This window comes from Argopecten irradians, chromosome 8, assembly GCF_041381155.1.
Source record: "Argopecten irradians isolate NY chromosome 8, Ai_NY, whole genome shotgun sequence".
NCBI classification, from domain to species: domain Eukaryota; kingdom Metazoa; phylum Mollusca; class Bivalvia; order Pectinida; family Pectinidae; genus Argopecten; species Argopecten irradians.
The window spans coordinates 18,397,706-18,406,057 of record NC_091141.1 but is presented as its reverse complement, the minus strand read 5'-3'; positions in this window follow the sequence as shown (position 1 = coordinate 18,406,057).

Below are 8,352 nucleotides of genomic sequence, written 5' to 3'. Positions count from 1 at the left end.
AAAAGCCGCCGGCCATCTTGTTTTCCCATGAAAACTAATTGATATAGAATCCTAATTTTTGTTCTGCACCTAAATTTTGAGAGTTAATGAATGTAAATAAATAATAATATAAAAAAGTTATAATATGGATTTAAGGCAAAGCCTCAGAAGAGCGCAGCTACATGTAAAAGATTATAACATAATAACTTTATATTGTCTATATTTTTTTCTACGAGATTTACAATAAAATATTTCACTGACATGCACATACTATCGATAGTTAGAAATAATTTAAAATAATCCAAATTGAATAGTACTTTTATCTTGTTTTATCAGATGCAGAGAAAACTTGGCAACATTCCATGCTATCAAAATACGCGTGAATCTGTGCCGTCATCTTTGGCGTCAGGTTTTGTGACGTCACTGCTGACGGTGCCGTGCGCTTGAGAACATACACAGTATATTTTGGATCGGTACATTTATTGCGTTGTTCTTGTATATGTGTAAATTAAAATTACGTAGAGTAATTTAATTTAAAGCGTATACTGATAACATATTTAGTCTGGTACAGAAATTTCAAATCTCGTCTTGCTGATAACGAGAATTAAAACATAGCTGTCTACATGGAGGCGCGAGACTTCTCCCGAGGGATACAATTTCAAAATCCAAGGGGTACTGGAATGTATTGGAATCTATACGCTCACACACGTGTTATGGTTAGTAGAGCTTCGCTCTATGCGGCCTAGGCTTCGACCGCGCAGAGAGATGCGCTCTTAATATTTTGAAAACTAATTGATATAGAACATTATCGCACCTCGGACAGAAATGTCCTCAAATGATTGGCGGAGAGCCGTCACGTGGTGACCCCCTATCACTTTATAGGGGGTCATTAAATTTTATTATGGTGCAATATGGCGGCTCTCGCCCTCGCTTCAAAATTTAAACACATTATCTTCAACTAAATATACCACTTCATTACCGTTAAACTATATACTGTATTACTTGTTAATTTTTGTGTAAAAATAACCCTAATCGTTTTAATACTTCAAATCACATGAAATGCATTTTTTAAATACGAGTTGCTTCCCCTACGCTAGTTTGAAAGTTGATGACGCGGCGAAAGTCAAACGTAACAATTCAAGCGTTTTCTAGACTGTGATTATAAACAAATGGAGGTGTTCGTACCTACAGATCAATCTTCACTCTACAATCAATTTATCGGCATAACTTTTAAGTGGTTATCTCAGCGAGAATGCACAGATGATCAAGGAGATTGTGTTTATAATATTAGTTATATAGTCAGTTACTGACCCCCTATAAAGGCATAGAGGGTCAGTAAGATTTATAGGGGGCGAGGGCGTAGCCCGAGCCTCCTATACTTCTTACTGACCCTCTATGCCTTTATAGGGGGTCAGTAACTGACTATATAACGAATTTATCGCATCGAGGACCATTTATTTGTTTTATTAATTCTTTGTTGCCTATTTGTTTGGTCAAGAATCTGAAATCAAACTTAAATCATACTGGCACGAATGATAACAAACAATCGCCACTTTTAAAATAATTGGCCCAGGCTAAATATTTATCTATGTATTTTTTTCAAGAATTTTCAAATATACTGTATAAGGAACCTGCAGAATAATAATGAATTCATAAATCAACAATAATTTCGACATTCCTATGTGCACAGTAGGCCTACCTCAATACGACACCAGACCGTCTGTATATATTGAAAGCATCACAAACAGGAGATAATATTTTAATTCAGGAACAGAGAGTCAGAGATCAATTAATTATAATAAATGGAAATTAAACCTGCTGGCTCTGATGGCATAATACCTAAGGTCCTGAAACTTCTTTTATCATCAATTGTTACACCCTTAACTATTTTATTCAACAAAACATTATCAACTAGCTTTGTTCCTTCGTCTTGGAAACTTTCTAAGATAAATGCTATTTATAAAGGCAAAGGTAGTTATAATGACATTTCAAATTACCGACCAATTTCAATTACATCTTGTCTTAGTAAAATATTAGAAAAGATTATCTTCAAAGATTTATACAATCATCTTGTTGAACATGAAATGTTATCAAAATTCCAATCAGGATTTATTCGAGGAGACTCAACTATTTATCAATTACTCTCAATGTATGACACAGTTATAAAAAAATGGATGAAGGGCTAGAAACAAGATCCATTTTTTTGTGATATTAGCAAAGCCTTTTATCGGGTTTGGCACCCGGCTTACTTTATAAGCTTGAAATGTATGGTGTTAAAGGTAATGTCTTAATTCGGTTTAAAAGTTATTTAGATAATCGTCAACACAATTATAACTGAAGGTTTCTCCTCTTCATATCGTCAGGCCAGTGCGGGTGTCCCCCAGGGCTCAGTTCTCGGTCCTTTTCTTTTTCTAATCTATATACATGACATAACTGATTGTATAACAACTGAAGACTATTTGCAGGTGATACCTCTCTTTTTAAGGTCACATCTCTCCTTTAGATACCGCAAATAGTTTATCTGAGGACCTTGGAAATATAGATAAATGGTCTAAAAAGTGGGATATTAAATTCAACCCAGATAAAACAGAATCGCTTACTTTCAGTCGCAAAAGAAATATTATATGTCCAGATGTCTTATTCCAAAATAAGATTTAACAGAGGCGTAGGGCGTAGGAAGCGTGGGGGGGAGCAATTGCCCCCCATTCCCCAGGACGGGGGGGCAAACATGTCTTTTTGCCCCCCCCCCCATTTTCGTCGACTGAAATTTTCTAAAAATGCTTATTTGAAAGAAAAAAGGGTCCTCCTGCATATTTTTCATACTTCATTCTAGAAAATTTTCCGCTGCGCGATGCATTTCCTAAAACGTTCAAGCACATAATGTGAAACCTAAAATAGTAAAAATCAATACACACGAACTAGACTAAAAATGTCCATCAAGGGATTCTATGTACTATTTAAAAATGTCTCTTAAAAGATCAATTTGTTTATATGTCTTAGTGAGACAATTAATTCATTTTTTTATGTTACACAAAATTGTGCCGATGGTGTGAAGCCGGTAATTTTATGACGACACAATTATCATTTCTAAATGCAGGTAGCTTTAAATTGAAATATTACCATGTTAAGAACGCTAAAACTATAATCATTTAAATACATCGTAAAACTCATCTCAGCCAGTCTAAATCGTAATTTTTTTCCCGGGGGAGACCCCCAGACCCCCTAATACCAAATTCTCGCGCCCTTGGGCGCTCGCAAATACATCAAAATGCATCGTAAAACTCATCTAAGCCGTCCTAAAACGTATTTTTTTTCCGGGGGAGATCCCCGGACCACCCAAACACCAAAATCTCGCGCTGTCGGGCGCTCGCAAATTCATCAAATCTCATTTAAGCTATTCTTAATCGTAAAATTTTTCCCGGGGGTGGCCCCGGACCCCCCAAACACTAAAATCTCGCGCTTTCAGGCGCTCGCAAAATCATCAAAATACTTGTAAAACTCATCTCAGCCATTCTAAATTACAATATTTTTTCCCGGGGGTCACCCTCAGACCCCTAAAATACCAAAATCTCGCGCCTTCGACGCTCACACGCTAATTTGGCCAATTTGCGTATTCGTTAATTTCCTTTTAGCGACCCCACTGTCTATATATGTGTACAATGATTAACTTTAATGATATATGAAAAATGTACATAAAGCATATATGGTTATTTGTTGAATTAATCTCCTCCTGAAGGTGCGGCCGGGGGGGGGGTGTTACAAAATATTGAGGACCTTTGCCCCCCCCCCCCCCCCCCCCGTTTCATCTTCCTACGCCACTGGGTTATCAAAAATGTCAAAAACCACAAACATCTAGGCTTATTTCTTTCTGAGGATGGTAAATGGCACCACCATATTCACTACATCTACAAAAAAGCTTGTAATCGTATAAACCTTTTACAAACTGTTAAATATAAATTGAGTCGAAAATCTTTAACTAATATTTATGTTTCATATATTAGACTAATATCAGAATATGGTGATATCTTGTTTGATAATTGTACACAACAGGAAGCATTACTTCTTGAATCTATTCAATTAGAGGCTGCCCGAATTATCACTGGACTGCGTAAGGGAACATCTCATTATAAACTTTACTCAGAACTTGGCTGGGATACACTTGCCACAAGGCGCAAAAAACATAGACTTGTCCTTCTTTATAAAATTTTTTCATGAAGTGCTCCCTCCTATCCAAACGAATTAATTGAACAATACTTTATAATGAAAACGATATTTGTTAAGAAATGAAAGATTATTTGCAATTCCTTTTAGTAGATCTACCATTTATGCTAATAGTTTTATTCCAAAAACTCTGAAAGAATATGATGAACTTGCGCTTAGATTTGATTTAACCAATATCACCTCTATTAACCAATTCAAAAAACTTCTAAACCAGAATATTAGTGATATCACACCCACAGATAATTCTAAGAACAAAACTTTTTTTTTCAATTCAGGCAAAAGGAAAGATAATATTTTGATATGTCAATTTCGGAAATGCTGCAGTAATTTAAACTTTGATCTTTATAATGATCACTTAGCAGAATCACCATTGTGCGAGTGTGGTAATGCATATGAAACCACTGAACATTACTTCTTCTCCTGTAGTAAATACAATGAAAAACGCAGAACTCTCCAAAATAAGTTAATAAATTTTACTCATAACCACTTTGACCTTCAAATACTTTTGTCTGGCTGTAATGATTGTAATAATGAAACAAACTTGAATATCTTTCAGTGTACACTAGATTTTGTAAGGGCTACTAATAGATTTCATAACATATAACCACCATCATAATTGTTTTACTTATTGATTATTCCTTTTGTACTTCTAATTGTATAATTAACCAATAACTTTGAAGAATGGATTAACTAATCGTGGTTAAAGATACCATACCTTAATTAATAAAATGAGTGTTCTGAAAAACACTTCTATAATATCATCTGTTCCGATGGTCATTTATCATTTATTAGTTGTAAATTTTACGTATTATTATATAAATTGTCATACTATTTAGAATACATGATTAATACATTTATCTTAGCTACGTATCTGTTTAGGTAATTGTTGAAATTAATGCATGTGTCATGACAGGTATAAATTTAGACCAAACTTTATTTCAATATTCTGCAACATTTTATCTTTTAAATCATATACATGTTTTTTAATGAATACAGCAGCCATGGTAGAATTTCTGAATCCCATTGGTGGATGACCATCGGCTTATTAGCCACATGGACTTTCTGGTCTGTATCTAGTGGGTGAAGGTAATTTCCCCATGGCTGCTGCATTCTCATTTCTTTATTATTATACTTTTTGAAAAACAAAATAACTATCTATAATCTCATTAATAATATATCATATGTTGTCATGACTTCTGAAACGTATACTTTCAAATGCTTTCAAATACTCTTTCATGTCATTTGTATATATACATTTTGTTACCAGGGAGAGAACTTACATAGGCACTGCCTGTTGTTCGATCCTATTTCAACTTGTTTGAAATAAAATTTTGTTGAAATTGAAATTCATATATTCACACTTTGTCATTGTCCCCAAACATTTGAGAAGGAAATCCACATTTCATTTCCGTAACAGAAATTCCGTTTTTGGTCAGCTGATTATATTGAATGTGGTCTATCACTTGAACGCTTGCAAATGAAGAGCAATAGCACTGATCATGAGCTTCTGCCATATGAAGATTATGTTCGTCGGATCATTAAAGCGTTTGAACCGCGTGATTATATAATGAATTGACTTCAAAGCATCGCATTCACGCTGATGGGATTTTTTTTTCAGTGGGTAAAACAATGGCGGCCGCAAACTGAAGCTGTCAGTGTGTTGGATTGAATTTGAAAAATTGTTTTTTTTTCTTATATTTTTGTGTATGTGTTACCTTAGAAGTGCTTCGCACTTCGTGCCCTTCGGGCACGAAGGGCTGCGCCTTTATAATCATAATTTTGTTCAATACCTATATTTTTGGGGTTTACTGAAGGCATGTGAACGTTAGTTATTGCTAAAAGCTATTGTCAGCCACCTTGGTTTTCAAAATGGCCGACAGAGTCATGTTGAAATTCTAATAACTTGAAAACTACATGTACTTGATATAGAATCCTAATTTATTGTTTTATACCTGTATTTTCAGAGTTACTGGATGCAAATATAATCATTACTAATTGGTTCAAGCTGTTTACCAAAATGGCCGCCATAGATATAATTAGAATGTAATATTCGGAAAGCTAATTCACAAAAAGTCCTTGTAATTGTGTATATAGCTATGATTTAAGGGTTTCTACAAATGTTTATTATTCATTAAAACTCTCGATATTTCCAAAGTACCTGGTATGGCTTCGTTAATATGAATTTAAGGCAAAGCCTCATAAGAGCGCAGCTCCATGTAAAATAATGTAAATATAGTTAGGATTGTAACCTCAGAACGAGATTAAAACTGTTTAAACTTGTAGTCTGATCATTGATTTTTATTAAATGCTATTCTTCAATGCTATTGATGGATGTTTTGTGTCTAGCAATATATTGACAGTCGTCATATACAGGCGAGAAAGCAATATTCAACAGGAATAGTTCAATTTCTTTTCGATATTGTTTCTGTCTAAGGCGGAAAACTTGGCAATCTTATGATTAAAAGTATATTTGTTTACAAGACTCGCTTAAACATGGACAGGAACTCCCGAGGGAGGAAGTTAAAAGTTTGAGTTGTGTTCTTTTGGTCCATCTGTCCGCATTTAGTGCATGGTCTTGTGTGGACATTATCTCATGAATTATATGGCATTGGAAGCTGGTATTTGGGTAATTTTAGGTAAGACGGTATAGAACATACTAAAATCAAGCCACTGGTGTCTTTTTCTTTTTGACTGCTATTGAAAACAAAAATACATTTTTACATTGTCATGAAACGGAAACCAGAATTGTCTTCACACATACTGAAAACTAATATAAGCATAATTTGGGTGGGTTTGGCTTTGGTGTTGTATATTCATAAAAAATATGCCCAATTTGTTCCTTTTCTTTCAAAATGACTCTTATGGTAATGTAAATGGATATTTATCTCCCTACGTTTTGAATAAATTAAATTTTTGTCAATCAATTTTTAACCCATTAGTTGATAGGTTGGTTGATTGGGATTAACGTTTTTTTACAGCCACGATCCTTCCATGTAAGTAGTTTGTCGCGTGTATGAATGTTTTGAGAAGTTGCTCTGTATTCTTATTGTGTCTCAATGTAATACTGGAACTCTTTTAAATTATATAGTACTATCCCACTGAACCATGCCGCTTAAGAACAACCCACCTGGTAAAAATGTACTGAAAACAGACGAACCAGTCGTCTCATTCCCATTATTCCCAGCGCTTAGCAGCACAAGAAACTATCACCTTTATAGACACTATCGTGTCTCAACCAGGAGACAGAAACCAGAGCCTTCATTAACGAGACGAATGGCCAAATCAAATGGTGAAATGGTGTCAAGGGAGACGTTATGAAAAAAAAATGATCCAAATTTAAGTATACTTTCAAGAGCATACAATATTGGGACAGCAGGTACACTTCTAACGCTCTACCTAAAGTGCAGGCATTTATTTATTACTATATTATATCTATTATTACAATTTTAAACGCATTTGCAGTGAGATATTAAACATAGTTTTTTCTTTTCTCTTAAACGCTTAATCTTGATGAGATTATAAACATTAAAAACAATAACAATGCAGAGCACCATGATCTAGATCTAGTAGTACCATGTAATAATATCATCTTTCAGATCGAAGCAAGTTTACACATTCTTTCTCTTTGCTTGAACATTAAGATAGTAATATTCATTTGACGAACTAATGGGACCTGCCTAAAGGATCAATATGCATCGTTATGATGTTCCTGTACCTTATACTAATCAGTAGAGAGATCAGACAAGCCTTGTTTTCTTTCTGATGCTGAGGTCAAAGGTAAATGTTTGTGATCTGATTCTACTATATGGCTTAGTGGCTCACCTAGATGGACCAAAATGCAACTATACTGCAAGTAGGGTGTTGATATGGTACTTGTTGCCATCATTACATTGTCATCAAATGCGAATCATAGGATCTTGTGTTGCTTCTTCTTCCTAAAGTCTCTCTCTTATCTTCGCGACACTATTGGTCCTGAGTTAAGGAGGAAGGCTCTGGTTCTGTCCCCTGGCCGACACACATTATAGTCTGTAAAAGTGGTAGTCTCTGTTCTTGCTTAGCACTTCGCGTAAAGCATAAATGAAGCGAAACGACTGGCTTGGCAGTTGTCTGTATACTTTAGGGTTAGATGCGTTTTTTGTGGTTTTAGCCATA